The sequence below is a fragment of the Somniosus microcephalus genome, chromosome 23 (assembly GCF_052327205.1).
Source record: "Somniosus microcephalus isolate GS21.2 chromosome 23, FLI_Smic_1.0, whole genome shotgun sequence".
NCBI classification, from domain to species: Eukaryota; Metazoa; Chordata; class Chondrichthyes; order Squaliformes; family Somniosidae; genus Somniosus; species Somniosus microcephalus.
In genome coordinates this window covers 17,751,010-17,778,697 of record NC_141009.1, presented here as the reverse complement: position 1 = coordinate 17,778,697, position 27,688 = coordinate 17,751,010, and the positions used below count along the sequence as shown (strand labels likewise).

Here is a 27,688-nt window from a genome sequence, read left to right as displayed (position 1 = left end):
ATGTGGAAATTGTAAAAGATAGGTAGAAGATCTGAAGCCCTAACCCACCCACTCTTTTCATTGTGGTATTTTCTTATGGTGCTAATTAAATTAATCATACGTGAGTTGCTAAGGCCTGGCAGTCCCACCTAGTATCAGTTATTGACCCTTGTGGGCATCATCAACACATGACCAAAATGGGCCCAACCCAATGCACCTCAAGTCAAATGTGTTTGACTTGAGAACTGTATCTGTCACCCCAGATAATGTTCATCAATACCCAGTATCTAAATGGCACCTTGAACTTCCCTGTAGTATATAGAGTGTGCTATATGGATCCTTGTGTGATACTATGAGTTGAACTGAGTGGAGGTAACACAAAATTTACACTATGCCTGGTTGGGTTCATCAGTTGACCAGCCATATAAATACTGTGGCTACAAGAGCAGGCCAGAGGCTGGGAATTCTGCTGCGCGTGTCTCGCCTCCTGACTCCCCAAAGCCTTTCCACCACCTACAAGGCACAAGTCAGGAGTGTGATGGAATACTCTCCACTTGCCTGGATGAGTGCAGCTCCAACAACACTCAAGAAGCTCGAAACCATTCAGGATAAAGCAGCCCGCTTGATTGGCACTCCATCCACCACCTTCAACATTCACTCCCTCCACCACCGGCGCACTGTGGCTGCAGTGTGTACCATCTACAAGATGCACTGCAGCAACTCGCCAAGGCTTCTTCGACAGCACCTTCCAAACCCGCGACCTCTACCACTTAGAAGGACAAGGGCAGCAGACGCATGGGAACATCACCACCTACAAGTTCCCCTCCAAGCCACACACCATCCTGACTTGGACCTGTATCGCCGTTCCTTCACTGTCGCTGGGCCAAAATCCTGGAACTCCCTAACAGCATTGTGGGTGTACCTACACCATATGGACTGCAGCGGTTCAAGAAGGCGGCTCACCACCATCTTCTCAAGGGCAATTAAGGATGGGCACTAAATGCAGGCCTAGCCAGCGACGCCCACATCCCATCAATGAATTAAAAAAAATTAAAAATCGTACCACAATGGATAATAGTTTTAGAATTTGGAAACAATTGGGGTGTGAAGAAAATGGATCCACAAGGGGACTGTAGTTCTGCATGGTGATGTGATGTAATAAATATATTGGCTGTTTGGTTGAGTCTGCTGCTGAGATTAAGCCATTTTCAGAGAATGCAATTTTTTGTATTCGTTCCTGGGATGTGGGTGTCGCTGGCAATGCCAGCATTTATTTCCCATCCCTATCTAAGAGGGAAAAATAGATATTTCAGATAATTTAAAGCCCCTCCACAAAGTGTAACAAATTTAGATTTTGTAGCGCTGATTAGCAATGTTCCCTGTAAGCTGCACGGCTTGTTTTCTTTTGGTGCGCGGTCCCTTTAAATTCCTGCATATACGCAGTATTTACAATGGACAAGCTGGTGAGCGGCCTACGCGGGACCTTTCCCATTACTGCGCGGCCGTGCAGCTTAGCGGGAACATTGCTATTAGTGTATTTGCGGGTGGGGGAGGGAACAGGAGGAAAAACCATTGTAGTCCATTTGTTACTGAGATATTGACATTGGAAATCTGCTAAATCGACTTTTCAAAATTGTCAAAAACTCTTCTTGGAGCCCAGTCAATTTCAGCTGCATTTCCCACACTATTCTTTTTGTTAAAATCAATAGTACTTACTAATCTAAGTAGCTCTTGCATTATGCATATGAAGCTTAAACTTTAGTCCTGATGTGTGTCTTAAATCCAATTTGTTTTTGATCTATCAAAATGTAATGTTTGTTGAACTTCACTGAAAGATGGAAGTTTAAAAAAAATTCTGAACTGCTTGCTGTGTATGCTGGTTAAATTGTGTAGCCTTTTATATTTAAAAAAAAAAAAAAAAAATCAAGTGGATCGCATGGTAATGTTCATCGAGTTGAAGTATATGCTGTTATACAATGATGGGTGTATATAAGAACATAAGAAATATGAGCAGGAGTAGGCCATTCGGCCCTTTGAGCCTGCACCGCCGTTCATTAAGATCATGGCTGATCTACCTCAACTCCACCTTCTGCACTATCCCCATATCCCTTGATTCCCTTAATAGCCAGAAATCTATCGATCTCTGTCTTGAATATACTCGACGACTGAGCCTCCACTGCCCTCTGTGTTAGAGATTTCCAATGATTCACCTAATTGAAGAAATTTCTCCTCATCTCAGTCCTAAATGGCTGACCCCTTATTCTGAGACTGTGACCCCTGGTTCTAGACTCCCCAGCCAGAGGAAACATCCTCCCTGCATCTACCCTGTCGAGCCCTGTAAGAATTTTATGTTTCAATGAGATCACCTCTCATTCTTGCTGTGTAACACACAGTATTTCATGATCATAGCCCCTGATTTACAGTGATTGAATAAGTCAAATTCTATTTTTATTACATGGCATTCTGGAATTTTTACAGTGGTTTGGAGATTGAATTTGATAACTGGCCATTTTTCTGTAAAAATCATAAAATGAGTGACTTTGATTATTATTTTCCCTTACCTATGAATTTCCTCTTGTTACATTTTTGAAAATGAGGGTACACAGGCAGATGATGGGGCACGGCAGGTTTGGCAGTAGTTGAGAGAGGGACGTGGAGTTGAGCAGCAGTTCTGGGGTTGCTCTGCTCTGGTAGTATTGAAGATCGTTCTGGGGCATGGCAGCATCGCAGAGGAGGAGCATGGGATTTGGTGTACTAGATGATTCCTGGTGTCCATTAGTTGGGTGGCTCCCAGGTTTGGCAACAAAAGGTGAGGTGGAGCTATGCCAGCAGTGTGGTGGGGAGGGTGCAAGGTGAAAGTACACATAATACACTACGCGAATGAGTATTGAGACCACATGCCCAACGACGGTATCTATTCCTCACTTTTTTTATTTACTAATCAAAATGCAATCAGCCATGTCTGGATTCCCAATTAGTCACTAGTGGCTAGCAATGTTCCCTGTAAGCTGGGTGGTCACGCAGCGCTCCAGGGATCCCGTGCAGCTAGCTTGCTGGCTTTTCAATACAAAAACCGCGCATGCGAGGTATTTTGAATGGCCCGCGCAGCCCCCCCAAAAAATTAGAGGGATCATTGGTGGCTAGTGAATTGGACAATATTGGGTTAAGAGCACAGGGACTGGGAGTGGTGATCCTGGAGTAGGTTGTAGCAGGTATATTATGTCTATTACTTTTCTTCTCCGCCCCACCCCCTGACACTATCTCCTTCGTTGGATTTGCCCTTTTTGCTTAAGATACTAGTACTGTTTGTTCTTCCTTCATTCTTGCCAACATTTTCTGTTTCGGTTATTTATTTGATTGTGGAAGATAGTATTTTCTCTCCACTCATCAGCACCTGAAAAGTAGTCATTCACTATGGACTGATCTGGCTGCAGTGCCCAACGTCAGTATCCTAGTACTTGATCCTGCTGGAGCTGGCATAACTATCAGTCCTCCTCAGTGACATAAAAACCTCATCCAAAGCAGCACTGTTGGCTCCAAACTTCTGTATGAATGATGGGGCGGAGTAGGGGGGGGTGCGATTAAATTGCACTTCTGCCGTTTGTATATATTTTTTTTTGTCTGATTGTGGTTCCACAGGAGCAGGGTAAATGTACAGCTTTCTTGATGTATCTGCGTCCCCCTTCCTCTCTCTCACTGCCTCCCTCCTGCCCCTCACACACCTCAATCAATTGCTTGGTCCAAGTGAAATTCCCAACTCGAGCTTCAGGCTCCGGACAGAGAGGCAAACCTATGTGGAGGAAACCTCTCGCAGACATTATTAACATTTTGTAACCAATTTCATGGGTAAGTTTCATGATACTTTTTCCACAGTTGTATAATATTTTTTGTCTTCACCATTTTCAGCCGATTGGAAGGAAAGTGGGAGTATGAAGAGATCATTGGAGTGATTTGGTTTTGCGGTACTTTGCTAGCCTTTGGGGGAGAAAAATTGAAGGATTTGATTGCTCGGTTTTCTGCTGTTTCATATTGCTACTTTTTTTGCTACTTTGATTAAAGATATCTAGTTGCAATGTACAAGTGTTTATTTAAGCCGATCACGATTTGTTGCCTTACGACCATATGACACTTTGGAGGCGTGATGCCTCTGAGGTCACATTTTCAGGTGACGCCTTTGAAAGGTAGGACGCAACAGACCCTACTGGATGCAAGACTTTGTGATTTATATAGATTTAATTATATAATGACCTAATAGAAGTCTTCAGAATTATGAAAGGTTTTGATAGAGTGGATACAGAGAGCATGTTTCCACTTGTGGGGAAGAGCAAAACTAGAGGCCATCAATATAAGATAGTCACCAAGAAATTAAATAGGGAATTCAGAAGAAACTTCTTTACCCAAAGAGTGGTGAGAACGTGGAACTCGCTGCCACAGGGAGTGGTTGCGGCGAATAGTATAGATTCATTTAAGGGGAGGCTAGATAAGCATTCGAGGGAGAAATTAATCGAGGGTTATGCGGATAGGTAGATGAGGAAAGACCGGAGGAGGGTCGAGTGGAGCATAAACACTGGCATGGACTGGTTGGGCCGAGTGGCCTGTTTCTGTGCTGTATGTCCTATGTAATTAGCACGTTCAAATTATTGATGTCTGCAGATTGCATAAGATTGTCTTTTGCTGGAGAATAGTGTGGTTTTGGGGAGGCGGGGGTAGAGAAGTTGTGTTGCTACATTGCGACTGCGGAGGAACGTTTGTGGGTGAGGATTTTTCAGTTGATTGAGCTGTACCAGTAAAAGTCTTAGCAGTTACCATACTGAAAAAATGAATTTATTGCTCCTTCCTAAATCAGTTCTAAACTTTCTCTTAAAACTGAGTGGGTTGCAACATTCCATCTCAAGATGCATTGAAACCTCCTATGTTGGGCTTTATCAATGGGGAAAAACCATTTTAAAAAGTGTCAGCATTTACTGGCAGGACAGTTAACACCTATAGGTAGTGCTGCGATTGGCATTTACAGTGTTAACAGCCTGTCACGGTAATGTTGGATGCCAAGCCCGTCCCGGCTACTGTTCTGGCAGAGTCACCATGCAGTTCCAGTGCAAAGGCAGTGGGTGGCAGTGTAGAAAATGTGAGAACTTCACACAGGATTGCCGCATGTGACTCTGCAGCAACTTCTGACCACCCGCTGTAAATTAAATCATGCTGTGCCATTTCAGCTTTTTAGAATTCTATTTATTGTCATAAATATATAATTTGTAAATCGATCTTTATTGTGATCTCCAAAAACCTGAGCATAAAGCAGGACATTGCATACATAGTAGTTGCATTTACGAGCCCATTCCAACCCCGTGCTTTCACTGCTTCTACTTTGTTGCTGAGAGACCAGTGCATTGTACCTCCCTGAAAGCTGTCCCTTGACACAGATTGCCAGACAGTTCCAGTTGAAAATGTAAAATTTAATCCGAATACGTCTCTTGGTCTTTGACTTCTTATGTGCAGTGCCGCAGGAGATCGACTAGTAATCTCAGTTTCTGAACTGAAAATTTCTCATCCCGTCAATGATCGGGCAATACACTTCCGTCCTGACCCACTCACCCCAAAATGTAATTCAGGACTTTCAAAGTATTACATGAAACAATAGACGGAAGGGAGAGGGTATGAAGAATTACAAAACAGAATGAAAGTCTTGTAGTTAGATGGCTTTATAAATGATTTTGTGGCGTGGATGGCAGACTATTGTGCTGGCATGTAATTGTCATCCTTAACCCTGTCTCCATCTCTGTCCGTTCCACTGAATTCTCCTATTGGTTTCTCACATTTACCTCCTTCAGCAACCCCCCCCCCCCCCCCCCCGCCCACACACTTTTTTTGTTGTTGCTGGATTTCACAGATGTCAGGCTCAAAATAATTAAAATATTTTAGCTTAATTTCCGTGTATGTGATTTGGATTTCATTGTGATTATTCTGTGCAGTGGAGCAAATGGTACAGTGGTAAATCAGAATTTCTAGGCATGTCAGTGACCAAAATGGTGTCTGAAGCAGTACTACATCAGTATTTTTGATTGAATTCCTTTTAATGGGTAAAACGACAGAAGATTACTGGGAAGTGTTCAAAAAATAATTTAATGTGATCCAGAGCCAGTTTATACCGCAAAAGGGCAAGAGCTCCACTTGCCCAAAGAAAAGCCATGGACGACTAAAGAGGTATGGGGCCACATAAAACTGAAAGAAAAAGCATACAAAAATGCAAAAACGAGAACAGATCCTGGCAACTGGGAGAGATGCAAACAACAAAAGGCGGCAAAACAGATAGTAAGAGCTACAAAAAGGGAGTATGAATAGAAACTTGCAAGGGATATCAAAATCAACTGACATTTTTTACAGTTATATTAGGAAAAAGCGGGTGGTCAGGAGCACACTGATAACGGTGATATTGTAAATGAAAATAAGGAAATGGTGGACATGTTGAATAATTACTTTACGTCAGTATTTACAGTAGAGGAAGAGGATAGCCTGCCGGACATCCCAAGGAAACTAACGTTGAATCCGGGACGGGGACGCAGCAAAAATTAATGTAAGCAAAAAAGCAGTAATGAAGAAAATAATGGTACTAAAGAGTGACAAGTCTAGGAACAGATGGTTTCCATCCCAAGGTCTTAAAGGAAATAGGTGAGAACATTGCAAATGTCCTAGCTAATCTTCCAAAGTTCTCTCAATTTGGGAACCGATCCTTTTTAAATTGGAAAATTGTGCATGTCACTCTGCTGTTTAAGAAAGGTGAGAGAGGGAAACCAGGGAATTATAGACCCGTTGGCCTAACATCTGTTGTCAGGAAATTACTAGAGTCTATAATTAAAGATAGTGACTGGGCACTTTGAAAATGTTCAGCTGATTAGAGAGAGCCAGCATGGATTTGTACAGCATAGGTTATGCCTGACGAACCTGATTGCATTTTTTGAAGCGGTGACTAAAGTAGTGGACAGGGGAATGTCTATGGATGTTATTTATATGGACTTCCAGATAAAGTCCCTCATAAGAGACTGTCAGCTAAAGTTGAAGTTCATGGAATTGAAAGCAAGTTATTGACCTGATGAGGAAATTGGCTGAGTGACAGGAGACAGAGAGTAGGAATAATGGGAGGCAGGATTTGACTAGTGGTGTCCTGCAAGAATCTGTGTTGGGGCCTCAACTATTCACCGTATTTACTAATGACTTGGATGATGGGATAGAAAGCCACATGTCCAAGTTTGCCGATGACACAAAGATAGGTGGCATTGTAATCATTGTAGATGGAAGCATAAAATTACAAAGAGATATTAATAGATTAGGTGAATTGGCAAAACTGTGGCAAATGGATTTCAGTGCAGGCAAATGTGAGGTCATCCACTGGACCTAAAAAGGATAAAACCGGGTACTTTCTAAATGGTGAAAAGCTAGAAACCATGGCGGTCCAAAGAGACTTGGAGGTCCATGTACACAGATCATTAAAATGCCATGGACAGGTGCAGAAAATAATCAAAGGCAAATGGAATGCTGGCCTTTATATCTAGAGGACTAGAATAAAAGGGGGTAGAAGTTATGCTGCAGCTATACAAAGCCCTGGTTAGACCACACCTGGAGTACTGTGAGCAGTTCTGGGCACCACACCTTAGGAAGGATATATTGGCCTTGGAGGGAGTGCAGCGTAGGTTTACCAGAATGATGCCCGGATTTCAAGGGTTAAATTACGAGGAGCGATTACACAAACTAGGGTTGTATTCCCTGGAATTTAGAAGGTTAAGGGGTGATTGATCGAAGTTTTCAAGATATTAAGGGGACCGGATAGGGTAGATAGAGAGAAACTATTTCCGCTGGTTGGAGAGTCTAGGACTAGGGGGCAGAGTATAAAAATTAGAGCCAGACCTTTCAGGAGTGAAGTTAGGAAACACTTCTACATGCAAAGTGTGATAGAAGTTTTGAACTCTTTCCCAAACAATTGATGCTAGGTCAATTGCACGGTGGCATAGTGGTTAGCACTGTTGCCTCACAGCGCCAGGGACCCGGGTTCGAATCCGGCCTCTGGTGACTGTGTGGAGTTTGCACATTCTCCCCGTGTTTGCGTGGGTTTTCTCCGGGTGCTCCGGTTTCCTCCCACAGTCCAAAGATGTGCGGGTTAGGTTGATTGGCTATGATAAAATTGACCCTTAGTGTTAGGGGGATTAAATACGTGGGGTTACAGGAATAGGGTGGGATATGTGTTGGTGTAGGAGTTACGGGGATCGGGTGGGATATGTGTCGGTGCAGGCTCGATGGGCCAAAATGGCCTCTATCTGCATTGTGGGGTTTCTGTGATTCTGTGAATTGTTAATTTTAAATCTGAGATTGATAGATTTTTGTTAACCAAAGGTATTAAGGGGTATGGGGCACAGGCAGATACCGAGTTGGGCCTGCAGATCAGCCATGATCTCATTGAATGTTGGAACAGGCTCGAGGGGCGAAATGGCCTACTCCTGTTCCTATGTTGCTATATTCCAAAGTGCCCTAATAACCACAGTCAAGCCTGGTGTTTATTTCTGAGCAGTAGATATTCAGATTATTATTTATTATTATTTTATTAGTAGTAGTAGTAGATTTTATCTTGTAATGTAATATAGGCCCTGTAGCTGACTCAGAGCAGCGAGGTACTGGGTCAACCCTAGTCTGAGCCTTGGTATCTTAAAGCAAGCCTACTACCATGACAGTGGGCAGGACTCTGTCAGTGAGAGCTAATCACCAACTACTGGAAACTTGTTTAAACGGCACCTAAATATCCGGAATTCTCTATTAACCGGCAAAATTCTCACTCCGAAAAAACAACACCTCAATAACCGGCAATGTTGCCGAGTCCGAGTCTCCCGCGGTGGCCGAGTTAGTCAGTGGGGGTAGTTCTCCAAACTGCCACTACTCGGCTTCTTGGCGCTGTCGGAAGTCGGAACACCTCACTACCCCTGTAACAGGAGTCTGACTCTCCCGCGCTGCCGATAGTCTCTTCTGATCTGCCATTTTACAGGGGTACTGTGTGTCTCCCACGCTGCTGGTAGGCATTGCATTGCCCTCAACTGGCAGTACTGTACTTAATCAAGCATCTTCCACCATCCATTTAACACAACATTCTGTAGGTGAGCACCCAATTACTGTATACTGCACATTTCTTGATTTTTTAATTTTTCTTTGTTAAAAATAGCCTCGGTAGATAACCCTCTCCGTCATCCGGAATTTTTGATCAACCGGCACTATCCCGGTCCCGTCGGTGCCGAATACCAAAGAGTTTCCTGTAGTACTTTTCCCAATTGACCATTACACGTAAGGCTTGACGGCAAATCAGCTGGCTGTTTTACCAGGGATTTGGGAGGTGCTACACCTGTGCATAATCCTGACCTCCCCAGATGTCTGTGTGTACTCGCAGCTGGGAATACTGGACAATAATCTGGAGCGGAAACCCTAGCTTTTGGTTCTACTCTCTTTCCACCTGCCCACCCCCAGGTCAATAGTGATGCCATATCACTGCCCCGGATGAGAACGGATAACTCTGCACCTATGTGGGATCAACACTTGCACCTTCCAGGACCGTATGGCCCAGCTAAATTGGCTAACGCTCACTGAGACATTGGGGTGCCAATATAATGATTTCTGTCTAACTTCCCATTTTAGGTGTGCTCTCATCTAAATGGCCGCTTTGTTTAAAATATTATGTAATGTTACTGGAGTGCTTTTTTAATAAGGAAATATCCAGGTGTCAGTGGCATACTGAAGCTAATAGTCTGTATTGAGCAATCTCTGCTTTAGTGTGAGTTGAGAGTGCTGACCAATCTGGCAACTGACCAGATAGACTGACAGTTGCTGAAGAGAAGGGAGTGGGAGGAACTGTTGTCGGGCTGAAATGAAAGGTCATTGTCACTCTTGACTACTGGCTTCAGGCGTGTTGTTTGTTACAGCGACGTGAGACCTACAGGGGATGTGCATGTTCTTTTCAGTGATGTTGTAAAGTAGAATAGGACAGTAGGAGCAAGCAGTTCCAGAGCAAAGTATCACTTCCACTTGTATTACAGATGTTTGGATTTGAAATTGAGAATTTAGCATTTTGGAGTTTTGGACTGTTTACAGCTGTTCTTTAATACTGCTAGTGCTGTGGGACCTGTCCCATTTACAATGTGGAGCAGATTGCACGCAGGCAGCGCAGAAACCGCTGGAAATGCCCATTTGTTTTTAAAGTCTCAATCAATAGCCGGGACAAGTCTGCATAGACCAGCTATGCAAAAATCACAATAGAAAATGCTGGAAACACTCTGCAGGCCAGGCAGCATATGTGGAGAGAGGAACAGAGTTAACGTTTCAGGTCTGTGACCCTTCATCAGAATGCAGACCCTCCACGGATGCTGCCTGGCCTGCTGAGTGTTTCCAGCATTTTCTGTTATTTCAGATTTCCATTATCTGCAGTATTTTGCTATTTTATGCAAAAATCACTGTTGTGGAAGCTAAGTACACATCCTACCCATGGCCCAAAAAGTGGTAGCAGGCGTAAGTGGGAGCAGCCATTTACATTTCTTGTTGGCAATGCTATTTCCAGGCAAATAGCCAAACCCCCCCTTCTGAGATGGCTCCCTGCTCCAGACAGTAGGGGTTAATGGTAGTTACTTAGACTGGCGGAAGGTGGGAAGTGGTGTTCCGCAGGGATTGGTGCTGGGATCACTGCTGTTCACCATTTACACAAACAATTTGGACTCTGGAATCAAAAGTACAATTTCAAAATTTGCAGATGGCACTAATTTAGGGGTATAGTTAATAATTTTTTAAAAAGGATAGAGGCACTGGAGAAGGTGCAAAAAAGATTTACAAGGATGCTAACCAGAATTGAGAGGTTATAGTTGCGGCGAATAGCATGGGTGCATTTAAGGGGAAGCTAGATAAGTACATGAGGGAGAAAGGAATAGAAGAATATGCAGATAGGGTTAGATGAAGAAGGGTAGGCGAAGGCTTGTGTGGAACATAAACACCAGCACAGATCAGTTGGGCTGAATGGCCCGTTTCTGTGCTGTACTTTCTATGTAATTCCTCTAGTGACACCATTTTTATGTTCCAGAAGTGGGTATTTCCTTGCATTCAGGTTGTTGCATTGTTGGTTGGGCAATAACTTCAACCAACAGTGACCCCTAATGCAGAGCTGTGTTGGTTACAGTGTACTGAACTGTATGATAACTAGTTACAGTGCAAAGCCACTTTGGCCCATGCGCAGTACTTGAGTTTGTTTATCCTCTAAACTACAAGCGGTTTTCAATCAACAGTAGAATTTAAGAGGAAAAAAAATCACTCGAGCCAATATTTGCTTTATTATGCACACACATACATTTTTGAGAAGTTTAAACTAATACTCATTTTGTACCTTTTTTTAGCTTGTCATTAGAGACAGTTGTTGGCAGTATACTTTACCCTAGGACCAGCTTCACTTGAGTTTGCTCCAAGCTGATAGCTGTTAATATTAACTTTCTAATTTTATTAAATTGATCTTCCCAATAACCTTGTTTCCAGGTCAGATGCTTGCTGCTTCTAGTACGTATTAATTTGTGTTGATGTTTGAAAGCGCTTTGTGCAGCAATGTCTTTAATTTTTAATTTCCAGCCCAGCACGGCTTGCCTCATATATATTTGATGAGCTGAGATAAGGGCATTTCCCCCTCTCTGATTGTTCACATGTTAGTGAACACATGAGTAAATGCGTGAGCCTTGCTCAGAAATTATTCATGCGTGGTCTAAAGCTTCCTGTTCTTGAGCAGTGAAATCGAGTTTATTGAGTCAGCCCAGAAGGACACATTCCAAGGACACAAGTCTAATTTGGCTGCCCTTACTCCCATTGAAAAGAACGGAGGTTCCTCAGAAGAAATTGTACAGGGTCCTTCTGCATTTATCAGTGCTCAAGGATTGCAATATCAAGTGAAAGACCCCCTGGTTGTGTCTGGGGTATGAGAGTGTGGGGGCGGGAGGGGGGGGGTCCCGTGTCATGTGAAGATTTCTGGTAGGTCTGTATCACCAGTGAAATCTCCTTTATTCTTAGTATATTGTTATAATTGTGATCTACTTCTGAGACTCCAGTATTTGATTGTTACACCAGGCTGGTGCTGCTAGATGTCTTTTCATTAGAGATCTACTTCTGGTTGTGTCATTTGAGTCCGTGAAACACTCTTAACTTCTGATGGAGCAGCCTTGGTCCAGAAAATGACTAACTCTGAGCTACTACATACAAGGCACAATAGGAGAGAACACCGTGGTATCTGAAAGCTTGCCACTAGCATTCCATCCAGACTTTACATTTTTTTAATAATCTTGAATTGTGTCAATAAGTGGTTAACAGTACTTCACACATCAGTTTCATATTGGCCAGCCTTTTTGACCGGTTGAGTGCAAGACTGAAGTGGGGAGCACATTTACTGTTAGCAGATAGATCGCGCTTTCAGAGTTCACTGATCATTTTTGAAAATGTACACATGTAATGTGGAATTGAAAATGTAAAAGAGCTCTGGGACTCATTATTAAAATGCTTGGAGCTATTAAATGATGGTAGATTTAGGGGCTGAGGGCCCAGCAGAGCAGCACTGTTGAAATTATATAATAAATTGCAAAATAGCAAATCTATTCCATATGCTATGTCCTCACCCTCATGGAATCAGTTGAACAAAGGCAAGGAACTGTCTTACAAAGCTATTACCTGATTGAGGGGTTCAGCTGTCTTAAATTGTGAAACCACTGGATCATTCGATCCTTGCACAGTCTAGAAACTGGAGATTGTGTTAGTTAGCTTTTTCTGAGGGAAAGAGGAGTATGTTCTCCTATTCCTGCTCCTATTTCTTATGTTCTTGTGTTTGGCTTTTTTTTTTACTGGGTGCTATCAATTCTTCAGGCATCTCATAGTTGATGCAAGATATTCACGAATTATGAGATTGCAAAAATAAATTGAGTATTGCATGTTTTTTTAATCATGGTTCTACATAGTCAATATATAATGAGTTTGTGTTTGGTGTTGCATAGTTAGAGTATTTACAGCATAGAAACGGGGCATTCAGCCCAACAGGTCATGCTCCAGATGAGCCTCCTCCCACCCTTCCTCTAACTCCCTCAACATATCCTTCTAGTCCTTTCTCAATGGTTTATCTAACTGCCCCTTGAATGCATCAAGAGTTCCACATTCTCCTGAATTCCCAATTGGATTTATTAGTAACTATCTTTTATATTTATGGCCCCTAATTCTGGTCTCCCCAGAAGTGGCAACATCTTCTCTACATCTACCCTATCAAACTCTTTCATAATCTTAAAGACCTCTATCATGTCACCCCTAGAGAAAAAAGCCCCAGCCTGTTGAATCTTTCCTGATAGGTATAACCTCTTAGTTCTGGTATCATTCTAGAATATCTTTTTTGCACCTTCACAAGTGCCTCTATCCTTTTTTATAATATGGAGACCAGAACTGTTCACAGTTCTCCACGCGTGGTCTAAGCAAGGTCCTGTACAAGTTTAACAAAACTTCTCTGCTTTTCAATTCTATCCCTCTAGAAATGAACCCCAGTGCTTTTTGATTTTTTTTTCATGGCCTTATTAACCTGCGTTGCTACTTTGAATGATTTTTGTATCTGTACCCCTAGATCCTTCTGCTCCTCTACTCCATTTAGACACTTATTTACCTTTTTTTTTGTTGACTTTATTTTATTTCCTAACTCCTATTTAATTTAATGAAATTCGGTATCTAATAAGCCTTCACTATATTTGAACAGTGGTCCTGTGACGTTAACTTACATTTCAAGTTACATTGCTGTCTTTTAAACTGTGTGCAATCCATAAAATGTATATGCAAGCACCCCACTGATGTACCTAGAAGGAATGGAATTCAGTATAAAAATGGTCAGACAGCAAAGTGCTGAGGATTTTGTGATTTCATTCACTGAGCATGTTAATTTAAAAAAAAAAAAAAAAAAATGTTTTGGTCCTCAAGTATTTGAAAGCAAAATGTATAGGTCTGTTTGATTTAAAACTAGCTACTGTCCTAAATATCCCCAGTGATTTCTGTTGTCTGAGGGCACTCTGTGTGTCATTTATGACAGTGGCCCTTTAACGCTTAGCAAGATATCGCTCTCAATACAGAATGAAAATAAATGGGATTTTCATTAGTAGGAAGTTCAGATTCATTATAACATAGGTTACAACTAAACATTTTGTGATGGACAAAAAATAAAAATTGCGTTGCTGTTTTTGTGTAGTAGTCCTTACTGGATTCCATTCACTAATTTTTTTTCTGTCGCTTCCTGTTTGCATTCTAATTTTAGAAGGGTAAACAATACAAGAATGAGAGAAACTAAATCAAACACATTAACTGGGCATCACTTTCGAAAGATATCGGAAGTTGAGGAGATATAGAAATCACTTAACCAGAATGTTGCATATGCAGGATAAGTATATACCCAAGAGAAGCATATTAAAACCAAATAAGCAACTGTGGCGGAGCCTCTAAGGGACTCCAATCAATTGTATATAATTCCCTTTAATAATATGTTGGCTACAGCCTGAGTCTGTATCTTTGTTTTCACTGTTTACATGTACAGAGCGTGATCACTTTAATAGCGCGGGTAAACGCGATGATGTCACGCCGTTCAATCACGTGATCCCCCACCGGCAGGAAAAACGTGATGACGTCAGCCACGGGACCACCCTAGCAGTCCTCGTGGAGCCTCCGAACTGACTAGACCTATATTCGATGTTCTCCTGTAGTTATCTGTTAAACTCTGTTACTTTTCATTAAACCTCGTTTATTTGATCGCCTGAGTGGACCTCAGTCTTTTGGATAGGAACTAGACATTCCTACACAACCTCAAATACATGAATTAAGCAGAAGTTTTAAAAAAAAAGAAAAATACAAAGCCTGTTGATCTAAAAACAGATTAAAAGAGGTAGTAAGAAAAAGAGCCCTGGAGATGAAACTAGCTGAAGAAGCCAAGTAAAACATTCTTCCAAGTATTATAAAAAGCAAAAGAGTGATTACAGTGGAAGAGAGGACGTTAGACAATTAGAAGATTTTAAAATGGGGAAGTTGTGGAAGAAATGATAGCTATATATAATTAAAAAAACAATGCAAGAAGGGAGACAAATCTGAAACGGGCAACTACAGACCAACTTCAAGAGCAGTTTGCAAGCATCTTTGATATATTAAAAAAAAAAAAGTCCCAAGGTGCTTCATGGAGGCATAACCGGAATCAAAATGGATACTGAGCCAAAGAAGGAGATTTTAGGAGTAGTGAGCAAGGGCTTGATCAAAGAGGTGGATTGTAAGCACAGTCTTAAAGGAGGAGCGGAAGGTGCAAAAGAGAAGGTTTAGGAAGGGAATTCCAGCGCACTGGGCTTAGGCAGCTGAAGTTGTCAATTATGAGTCGCGGATGGGGAGGGGTGCTTTAGGGCTGGAAGTGGATAGAGAGACAGGGAAGCACAGGGCCATGAAGAGCGTTAAACACTAGGATGAAAATTTTAGATTGGACATGGTGGGGTGGGGGGTGGATGGAATTATTGGTGGGGTTGAAAATGATGGCTTCAGCCTTCCCAGTGTTTAACTGGAGGAAATTGCGGGCCCAAGCCTGAATGTCGGACGGGAACTCTGACAATACAGAGGCAGTCGAAGGCTTGAGAGCTGGTGGAGAGTTAGAGCTGGGTGGTGTCATGTATGTGGAAGCTGACCCCACCTCTGCAGATTATGTCACGAAAGGGCAGCATGTAGATGAGGAAGAGGAGCAGGTCAAGGAAAGATCCTTGGGGGAGATACTGGTGCACAGGTGGGAAAAGCAGACACGCTGGCTATGACAGGATCGGGAAGAGTAGAACCAAGCGAGGGAAGTTCCATTGAGCTGGACAGTGAAGGAGAAGCGTTTGGAGGAGGATGGTGTGGTTGACTGTTTCAGACTGCTACAGGGTTGAGGAGGGATAATGCATCATGGTTACAGTCACAGAGAATGTCTTATGATTTTAAACATGGAATTGCAGGAAAGGATTTGGGAGGTGATGACATGTTCAAGGACTTTCAAGAGGAAAGGGAGTTTGTGGATGGGCTGGTAGTTTGCAAGGCAGAGGTGTTTTAGGGTGGTTTTTTTGAGGAGTGGGTGATGATGACTTTTGATGTATGGTACCTGAGGAGAAGGAACAGTTTATAAAGTTTAATTTCTACACCAGGTACAGTAATGAAGCAGCGAAAGATGGTACGGAAGATATTGGAGGTTGTGGTAGGTAGCAAGCAGGAATTGGGTGTGGCAGTAATGGGGGGTGGGGGGGAAGGTTGCTGTTTAGTGCAACAAGTGTATTGGAGGTCTGAGACTGGGGATCATTGGGGGGGGGGGTGCAAGAGGGTGGGAGAATCACAACAACTACTTGTATTGTATTTATAAAGCGCCTTTAATGTGGTAAAATGTCCAAAGGCACTTCACAGGAGCTTTTTGAAACAAAATTTGACACTGAGCCACATAAGGAGATATTGGGGCAGATGACCAAAAGCTTGGTTAAAGAGGTAGGCTTTAAGGAGGAAAGAGAGGTAGAGAGGCACAGTGGTTTAGGGAGGGAATTCCAGAGCTTGGGGCCTTGGCAGCTGAAGGCATAGCCACCAATGGCGGAGCGATTAAAATCGGGGATGCTCAAGTGGCCAGAATTGGAGGAGCGCAGATATCTTGGTTGAAAGATGTGGGAGCACTGGTTATGGTGTTTGGGAACACTGGAAGGGTGGATATGGAGTGTAGGGGCACAGGCCTGTTTTCAGGTCCAAGGTGAAATTTGCAGTGCAACTGTTATATTGGGAAGCAGCTTGCATCGTGTTTTACATGTGCCAGTGCAAAGGTCTGCTTCCGTAGGCAAGTTCCTACTCCTTAGGAACTGAAATGTGAGGTTATGCACATTTAACTAGGAGAACATGCCATCGGTCAGCCATGAACCATTTTGAGGTATGCATTGGAAATAGTATGGAATCTCACTCTGATCTCTCCGATTGATGGTAAACACAACACTGACTGGCAGACCATACAGCTCGGGTGGAAAACTGCAAATCAAGTTTATTAAGTTACAGTATGTTGAATAGAAGCAAGAGCAAATTTAGCGAGGATTCAATTCACAGTCAAAACCGAAGTCCTGAAGCCACAGTAATTCTTTTTGGACCGCACATTTGTCAATAAAAGTTTATATAGTTGTACACTGGCAAGCAAGGATCCAAGCTTTGATTACTTGTCCATCTTTCTGTTTTGATGAAAGTTGATAAAATTGTGCTTTCACTGTTATTAAAAACTAATGAGGGAATACAGAGAGACATAATACAGTGAACCTTAATAGGCAGTAGACCGCCTGGTGATCAGACATGAATCGACTGATCACATGTCCAACTTCTGACACTAATGAAGGAATATTAATTCTAATGGCTTGGCTCTAAATGATAAAATGTTTGCTTCAACTAGGAAATACTAGTGTGGCTGCAATACCTGACTCTCTTTTTGATGTTCATTTATTGAGAGAAAATGACAAAGTATGTCTTTGAACAGTATGCATCAACATTCTACAAGCTTGAAGTGTCTGGCCCACTAATCTAGATCTGATGAAAGATTGTTTACTAGGGGCTACATAAAAGGCAGACCAACTCCCCTATACTTTAATGTCATGCCCTCCCAGTTTGTGTGTTCTCTCTCTCTCAGAATGCAAACATTTAATAGTTGTTGCAAGACTGGCCAGTTATAAATTCTTATGTAGCGATTCTTGTGAACTGAAACATGAGTCCTCCAATCGGTCATATTGATGTTTTAATATGTGACTAGTTTATTCTCCCATGGCATTGCTCATGGGAAGTTGGAGGATGAGGTGTTTTAAAAGGAAGTGGATTTTATTTGGCATTGGTCGATGTACGTGAGCAGATATGTTTGGGAGAGGGGTGCTGAGTTTGTAAGGATGCACGCAGTAGCAGGAATGGGAACAATTAAAGCAGGACGGGGAATTAAGAAGTTGTGGACAAAGAGTGAGTAGTTGGCGGAGAGTAGCAAGCAGTTGGAGATGAAAGTAGGGAGGATTTGGGGGTTGTAGATACTTGTGGTAGAGGAATGAGTAGTGAAGTGGCAAGGTGGGGTAATGAGTAGTCAAGGGGACACTACCTTTTTGAGGGGACTGAGGTAGTGAGAACTTGAGGTGGGGATGTATGGTGGTCAGAATTCAGATTGGTGGCTCGGGTAACTGAACATGTGTGGAGTATACCATAAGTAATTGGGGAGGAATTAGTTAATGTTTGGGGATACGTAGTTCAGGATTCAGGGGCTGGGTTTTGAGGGCTGGTGGTCAACTTATGAGATGAATGGGCAGTGGGTGGGCACATGGGCAGTTGGCTTTTGGGGAAGTGAATAGTTGGTAATTAGACAGTGGGAATTGGTGAAAGGTCATCAACCTGAAACATTAACTTTGTTTCTCTCTCCACAAATGCTGCCTGACCTGCAGAGTATTTCTGGCATTTTGTGTTTTTTATTTCAGATTTCCAGCATCTGCAGTATTTAGCTTTTGTATTGGGTCCTGATAAAGGAGGGAGCTGAACATTTCACTTACGCAAAGCAGCTCAATACTTAGCAAGCACAGTGTTGATCGATGAGAATGTTTACATTTTCTGTCAACAGAATCAAAGCCTTTGTGTTTAACTGAAAAACTTTAAAAAATTTGCTTTCTGTTTGGAAAAAGAGGAAACAGAACTCAAATTGGGACAAGGAAATAGTGTTCTGCTGTGTTTCTCCTCTCTCGTTTATCTGTCTGTCTCATTAGCTATCAGATGTTTGTTTTCTTAATGTGAAACTTTACCTGAAAAATTCATTCTGCAGCTTGTTTTCAAATAATTTGGAAAAACTGAACGATACTCATCCTTTTACACCATAAGGAGATGGACCTTTTCACTTATGAGTTTGTCTTAGATTGACAGGATCTTACAAAAGCATATTGTAATGTTGTACATGTTCAGCGTGTGTCATCAGCCTTAAGCTTAGAGTGATAACTCTGGATCAAAATATCAGCTTCTGAGAGAGGTGAGGCCTTCAAATAAAAATATTAATAAAGCTAATCAAAGACCAATTTTATTGGTAATCTTCATCATATAGTTGTTGTAGTGTATGTAACGTTCCACCTTTAAGAGAACTATTTTAAGGGTTGCACTACTTTATCTTGGCTACTGTATACTGTAATACCGGTGGCGACCACACCGGTATATAAGTGCTGTGTAAGGATTTATTGGGCAGATTCGCCCTGACCTTCGAATAGTAAAGTCCTGTTAAAGTTACTCTTGTAGTCTGTGTATTAATTCCCCATATAACCCACAGACTTTACAGTGGCGACGAGTTCGATCTTACCCTGCGGCAGCGATACATCCGAAGCAGTTAACGAGCATCGAGAGGAGGCACCCGCCCTCGTCATTCTGCTGAGAGAAGACTCGAGTCTGCAGAGCAAGGAAGGAAGAAGGAAGAATTCAGACACGAAGCCTTCCATCAGCAACAGGCAGTGATCGTCCCTTCTGCCACGGTGGTGAGTGAGCCGATCAGCCACGAGAAGCAAGTCGGCCACGTTGACTGTGAGTAGGGGAAAAATAAAAAAAAAAGAACGGAGGAAGGGCGGTGAACTCGACCACGGTCGGGGGGGGAAAGGAGCCGGACAGAAGTCGGGCCCAGAGGCGCTGAGACTGGGGCAGCGTGGGGCACGGAAGCCGCGGTGCAAGCGGGAACGCAGCCGGTGTGAGAGACCGGGCTACAAGCGGGCTAGGAGACGCAACAGCGTCGTGAGACAGCTCGACCGCGACCGGTCGATTCGATTCGGATGTGGAAGATTGGACCACGTATGTAGAACGCATCGAGATATATTGTAAGGTCAATAAGATAGCAAATTATGATAAAGCTCTAACCTTACTAAACTCAATGGGTGCGAAGACATACGGGTTATTGAAGCATCTTCTATCACCAGCTAAACCGGCGGATCAGTCTTTCGCTAATATTGTTGCTGTCCTGAAGGATCATGTGAACCCCACACCGCTGATGTTAGCGGAACGAGCTAAATTTTAAGGGAGAACGCAACTAAAGGAGGAAAGCAACGCGGAGTACCTGGTTGAACTGCGTAGGCTAGCAAAATACTGTCAGTTTGGGGTAAATCTGACAGAGGCACTGAGAGACAAGTTCGTGTGCGGGATGTCGAAGGAAGGAACACAAAAGCGACTGCTCGAAGAGAACGATCTTACACTTGATAAGGCTGTCCTTATTGCAGCATCGCACGAAGCCGCAGCGAGAGGCACGGCGGAAATGCAGCTGAAGACAGCGGTACTCAGTGTGGATCAAATGACTTCGGGTACAACGAAATGTTACCGTTGTGGGAAGACAACACACGACCAGAACCAATGCTGGTTTAAAAACCAGGAATGTAGAAAATGTGGCAAACTTGGTCACATAGCTAAAGTATGCCGGTCAGGAAAGAAGACCAGCAACAATAAGTCACCGCAGAAGAAGTACAGAAAGGTACATAAGGTGACTGTGAAGAGTCCAGATGAACTGAATTCGGATTCAGACCCCAACAGCAAGGAACTGGGTAGTCTGAGGATTCACAATGTGAGTAAAGAAGCTGACCGACAAACTATCTGGGTCACACTGCAGATTGCCAAAGTCCAAGTGAAGATGGAAGTGGACACCGGATCGGCGTTGACGGTCATGAATAAACAAGATTACAAAAAGTTATTCAAACACATTCCCCTACGGGATACGGAGATAGTATTGCAGACATACACGGGGCATAAAGTATACCCCATCGGAAAGATAAAAGTCAAGGTGAGACACAAGGGCAAAGATCACCAAGGAATGGACTTATATGTACTACCCGAGGGAGGTCCACCACTTCTGGGACGGGAGTGGATCAGGAAAATAAAGATAGACTGGCACTCACTAAACACAATGACGGTAGATTTCGGAAAGAAAGATGTCAAACCTGAACGGTTGTCCAGAATATTGGACGAGGCGAAAGAGGTATTCCAGCAGGGACTGGGAACACTGAGAGGAATTAAGGCAAAAATCAAGATTGCAGAACATGCAAGCCCAAAATTTTTCAAAGCCAGATCGGTACCTTACGCGATACGACCTGCTGTGGAGGCAGAACTGGAAGAGCTTGAACGTGCAGGGGTACTGTCGAAGGTGGACTGGAGTGAGTGGGCCACGCCCATTGTTCCCGTCATGAAGTCTTCATCAAGTAACAAGCCAGGGGGACCGGGGAAGGTCCGCATCTGCGGAGACTTCAAGATCACAGTTAATCCGGTGCATTACACGGTACAATACCCGCTTCCGCGGATTGAGGATATCTTTGCTTCATTGTCTGGCAGGAAACGCTTCACCAAGATAGACCTGGCGCAAGCATATTTACAGATGGAGGTCGAGGAAGAGTCACGCCAGTATCTCACAATCAACACGCACAGAGGCTTGTATCGATATAATAGACTGGTTTTTGGAGTAGCTTCGGCTCCAGCAATTTGGCAGAGGGCCATGGAGCAGGTCTTACAGGGTATTCCAAGCACTCAGTGTTACTTGGACGATATCCTGATTACGGGAGAAGACGAGGAGGAACACCTCACAAATTTGAAACTGGTGCTCACCAGGTTGAAGGAATATGGCCTTCGAGTTAATCGCCAGAAATGTGAGTTCTTCCAGAAACGGATCTCGTACTGCGGTCATGTCATTGACCAAGAGGGGCTGCACAAGTCACCTGACAAGATCGAAGCGGTCGTGAAGGCCCCCGCTCCGGAAAATGTATCACAGTTGAGGTCGTTTCTGGGGTTGATTAATTATTACCATAAGTTTCTGCCAAATCTATCCACGGTGCTGCATCCGCTGAATGCTCTGTTGCGGAAAGAAGTACCATGGAAGTGGAGCGAGGACTGTAAGAAGGTCTTTCGCAGAAGCAAGGCGTTGATTACCTCTGAGGAAGTGTTGGCTCACTTCAACCCAACGCTACCTCTTCGTCTAGCTTGTGATGCTTCCCCTTATGGTATTGGAGCTGTACTCTCACACAAGTTACCAAATGGCTCGGAAAGGCCAGTCGCATTTGCGTCCCGATCATTGACCTCCGCTGAGCGAAATTATGCTCCGATAGATAGGGAGGCTCTCAGCCTTGTGTGGGGAGTAAAGAAATTCAATCATTACCTGCAGGGCAAGAAGTTTACATTGCTGACAGACCACCAGCCGTTGGTGTCCATATTCAACCCTAACAAGGCCGTTTCCACTATGACAGCACAAAGGCTACAGAGGTGGTCCGTTCTACTAGGGGCACACCAATATGACATCGAATACAAAAGGTCCAAACAGCATGGAAATGCTGATGGGTTATCGCGCCTACCGTTGCCAGTGGAAGAAGAGGCGACTACAGTGGACTCAGTGGAGATGTTCCACTCAACCATAATGGAATGTCTACCAGTAACAAATTCCATGATCGAAAAGGAAACAAGAAATGACCCGACTCTCTCACGAGTCTACGATTTAACGGTGGAGGGATGGCCAGTACATGGCGAACCAATGCTGCCAGCATTTTCGCACAGAAGAGAACAGCTGTCAGTGTGCCGAGGAACCTTGATGTGTGGATCTAGAGTGGTGATTCCACCCAAACTCTAGCAGAAAGTACTAAAGGAGCTTCACGAGGGGCATCTGGGTGGAGTGAAAATGAAGAACCTAGCCAGAGCGTTTGTGTGGTGGCCAGGTATTGATGGAGACATCGAAGAAATAACCAAGAGCTGTCTAGGATGCCAGAAGGTCCAAAACGCGCCACCACAAGCTCCTCTGCATCCATGGGAGTGGCCCTCATCTCCATGGCAAAGGGTACATATCGACTTTGCTGGTCCATTTATGGACTCAATGTTTTTAATCGCGGTGGATGCACACGCCAAGTGGCCGGAGGTAATAAAAATGTCCTCCACCACCACGGAAAAAACCATCACAGTATTAAGGACCATATTTGCCAGGAATGGGCTGCCGGAACAGATCTGTTCTGATAATGGACTGCAATTTGTGTCCGAAGAATTCAGGAAGTTCTTAAAAAGCAATGGGGTTAAGCACTATACGTCCGCCCCATACCATCCCGCCACCAATGGATTAGCTGAAAGGTTTGTCCAGACCTTCAAGAAGGCCATAAAGGCCATGGATAATGAAGACATAAATCTACAACATAAGGTAGATAACTTCTTGTTGGCGTACAGGAATGCAACACATGCGGTCACAAACCAAACTCCCGCCATGATGTTTTTCAATAGAAGAATAAGATGCCGGCTGGATTTGATTAAGCCAAACGTCAGAAGGGACGTAGAGAACCGGCAATTTCAAGGCATGAATGAAAGGCCAACTAGATCCTTTCAGATAGGTCAACAAGTTTTGGCCCGGGACTACCGTACCGAGAAATGGCAGCCTGGAACTATTGGAAAAAGGCTAGGACCATTGATGTATACCGTAGACATTGATGAAAGCATAATAAGGCGCCATGTTGACCAGATCATAGAATCATCCACAAAGGCCCAACCTACTCCACAGCTCTGTACGTCTAATGTTGAAGCAGAGATACCCAGAGCATCTACCTCCGATCCGGTAATACTGGAATCCGATGAACCTGAAACGGTCCTTCAAGCCGAATCGACCTTGCCAGAAGAACCTACTACACCACCGAAAACGACTACACCACCGAGGCGTTATCCGGACAGAGTCCGGAAGCCTCCAGAGAGACTGAATCTGTGAACTGTTTCACAAAGTTGTATATATGTTAAGATGTTATATTAATGGGAATATGTATATATTAACCTAAAAAGGGAGGATTGTAGTGTATGTAACGTTCCACCTTTAAGAGAACTATTTTAAGGGTTGCACTACTTTATCTTGGCTACTGTATACTGTAATACCGGTGGTGACCACACCGGTATATAAGTGCTGTGTAAGGATTTATTGGGCAGATTCGCCCTGACCTTCGAATAGTAAAGTCCTGTTAAAGTTACTCTTGTAGTCTGTGTATTAATTCCCCATGTAACCCACAGACTTTACAGCTGTGAAATGTGTGTTTTTATGCCATTATTATGTTAGAAACCTTGGATATGAGAAATTTCAGTCACTGAGGGGAAAAGTGACAACTGAGAATTTTGATTAAGTATTTTGAGTGATTTGCTTCACCTTTCTAAGAAATTTCCATCCGATGAATTGCAATCAATAAATTTGAATCAAATATTAAATTTGAACATCATACAATCAACTGGGGTTAATTTGTATTAAACTGGAATAAATTGTCTGATATGCAAATCAACTGTAAGGAACTTGGATACAAGAAATTTGCAATTGGAAGAATTTGAACGGAAGAAAGTTTTAAAACAGTTGCAAATTTCTTGGATCCAAATTCCTGCAGGCTGTGTGCAAGGTGTACTATTTTTATTATAGCAGCTTTCTTGAGTTTCTCGTGGTGAATCATAGAATAGTACAGCACAGAAGGAGGCCATTCAGCCCGTCGAGTTTGTGCTGGCTCTTTTGAAGAGCAATCCAGTTAGCCCCACTCCCCCCCTGCTCTTTCCCTGCATTTTTTTCTCCTTCAAGTATTTATCCAATTCCCTTTTGAAAGCTACTATTGAATCTGCCTCCACCACCCTATCGGGCAGCGCGTTCCAAATCCTAACCACTCGTTGCGTAAAAAAGTTTTTCCTCATGTCGCCTCCGGTTCTTTTGCCAATCACCTTAAATCTGTGGCCTCTCGTTATCGACCCTTCACCCATCGGAAACCGTTTTCTCTTTTTATTTACTGTATCTAAATCCTTCGTGATTTTAAACACCTCTATCAAATCTCCTCTTGGCCTGCTCTGCTCCAAGGAGAACAATCCCAGCTTCTCTAGTCTATCCACGTAACTGTACTCGCTCATCCCTGGAACCATTCTAGTAAATCTCTTCTGTATCCTCTCCAAAGCCTTCACTTCCTTCCTAAAGTGTGGTGCCCAGAATTGGACACAATACTCCAGCTGGGGCCGAACTAGTGCTTATATAGGTTTAGCATAACTTCCTGGCTTTTGTACTCTCTGCCTCTATTTATAAAGCCCAGGATCCCATATACCTGTACTTTATTAACTGATTTGTGTTATGTAACATAATGTATATTATCGGGACCATTAATGTAATGATAATTGAATAAGTTGTGTTTTATTGGAGTACTGTAGGAATGCTAGTGTTATTTATGGGCTCATTTTATGATACAGGTTGACTATCCCTTATCCGAAAACCTTGGGACCAGCTGTGTTTCGGTTTTCGGATTTCAGAAGGTATTATTTCAGACTGGGAAACTCTGAACATTAAATTAATTTGGTAATTAGTATTTGTATTTAATATAAATTTTTAAAGTTCAGGCTACCTCTTGCGACTGTTCCGTGTCTCATTCCCCCTCCTGCTTCTCTGTGCTGCCGCTCCCAGTCTGTTTACAGCTCCCCCTGCTCCGTATCTGAATTCCTTGACTTAGCGGGGGTCTGGGGCTCGACTGCCGCCGCTAGTTGTGGGAAAGCTGGATATCGGCTGACTCCTACGCTAAGCTGGCCTGCAAATCAGGTCGGGGGGGGGGGGGGTAGAAAAGAATATCGGACGGGCCGCTGTAGCTATCTGACAGGCCGCTGTATTGTTGGGTTCACTCTCCTGGTACCTCCTTCACACTGCCCGGCTCGGCCTGCAATCTCCTACCCAGGAGGGAACTCTGTGACCCTCTACCCTGCTCACAGGGAAAGGCAGAGCTCCCTCAGTCACACTTAACATCGAGAGCGAAGGCCGGTGTGTCGACAATCTGCAGGAATTCTTGTTCTGGGCCCCGGAGGACCACTCCTGTCATGTTTTGTGCCACTCGGGTCATGTCATGCGCACAACTTACGCTGAACGAAAAAACTTTCGGTTTTCGGAAGTTCGGATAAAGGATAGTCTACCTGTATGCATATTTGCAAAACTATGTGTTGGGCGCTGTAATTGCTAGCACCCTGCTAAGTCCAATATAAAAGTTGCTTGACCGAGGTAACTTGTTGCCAAATCAATGGATATTGAGAGCAGCCACTTAAGATAGCTGTTTTCACATTAAGAATTTTTAAAAACTGTTTTGCAAATGCAAACTCTATATGGAAGCTTTCATGTGCAAATTGTACATTTTGAAATAGTTCATGGAATCTTTTATTGCAAAAATCAGTTGATTTGCATGTCCTTTCTTACCGTGGATACTCAAGTAGTTGTCCAGAGAGGAACAGCGTTCAATTAATTTCATTCACTATTGTAATGGTTGAGTACCAGGGTTTAAATGAAGCATTAATGCGGTTATAAAACACACTGATTGAAATTCAGTGCAATTGTTATTGCTAGAATGCACAGCCATTAGCTTTGTTTGTCTGTTTGTTTTACCTGAGTGTGGTATTACATTTACACCAGCAAATATTAACATAGTGGGGAGATGATTGTTGCATATTTATCCTAAACATAATTATATAGGCTGAGGGAGCATTACATATTGTATTTCATAATATACATATATATAAGCATTTAAAAAGTACTTGAATAGGCACTTGAAGTGCCGTAACCTACAAGGCTATGGACCAAGAGCTGGAAAGTGGAATTCGGCTGGATAGCTCTTTTTCACCCGGCACAGACACGATGGGCTGAATGGCCTCCTTCTGTGCTATTAACCTCTCTGATTCTATGATCCTGTTGTATTTCAGATAGGAGGTTGGGAGTGAATTCTAGATGTTCACAATTGTTCTAGTTGCTCATCAAATTTGGATTCAAGTGTTAAATTCATAAATGTTGTGAGTAATTCTCCTTGCCCTGGTCAACAAGTGGAATAGTTGTACCTGTGTGAACTGACTGCGCAGGTTACGGCTCATTGATGTTGAATAGCAAACGTGTATGAGGGAACAGTGGAATCTGACATTGGAGGTGTAAATCTGGTGCTTCAGATGTATGTATGTTCTGCGTACAGTGATAGAATTGTCAGAAATTACGAGATAAGTATGGGGTATATTCTGTAAGTTTCAGAAACAGCAGTCATTGGATTTCTGCAGCCTGTACTTTACAAGTTTCTGTATTTCCAATGAGACAAGTGACATTACTATATCGCATGTAAAGCGGTGGCCTTCTGTACAAAATCAATGTGCCATATTTTACCCTTTTGATCATAAAAATGTCAAGATTGGAAATGATCTTCATTTGGGAATTGACTTGGCTTTGGAATGATTCCTGGGAAAAAGATGTTTATCACAGATTTGAGATCACATTCCCTCCGAGATGTAACTGCCAAGTTGTATTCATAACACAATTGCATGTTCTGTATTTGATGGATATTTTCCGGTGTGCTGAATGAGTGAGTTAACTTTACTGTAATTTACTCTCTGAAGTAACGTCAGCTCCGAGGACGCTCCCTGGAGCCAACCATTATCTATTTAATGTTCATCAGACTCCATTGCTTAGCTTTAGCTTCTTTCCCTTTTTAAATTAATCAATTAGAAAGCACAGATGGGCAATTACACTTTAAGATGCTTCTTAGTGAGCTCTTCTGTTAACAAACGTGCTGAAAAAAGAGTTTTTGAAAGACTGCTCAATAGTGATTCTTCCATTCCTACACAGATTTTGAAAGCTGTGATTAATTATAAGTGTAACATGACTCTTCATTGAAAT

At 43.0% G+C, this 27,688-nt stretch overlaps 1 protein-coding gene across 2 annotated transcripts in view; it reads left to right on the top strand.

Moving 5' to 3' along the window:
- med27 (mediator complex subunit 27) overlaps positions 1 to 27,688 on the top strand; it is a 299,350-nt gene that overhangs the window by 10,488 nt on the left and 261,174 nt on the right. The window lies entirely within an intron of this gene.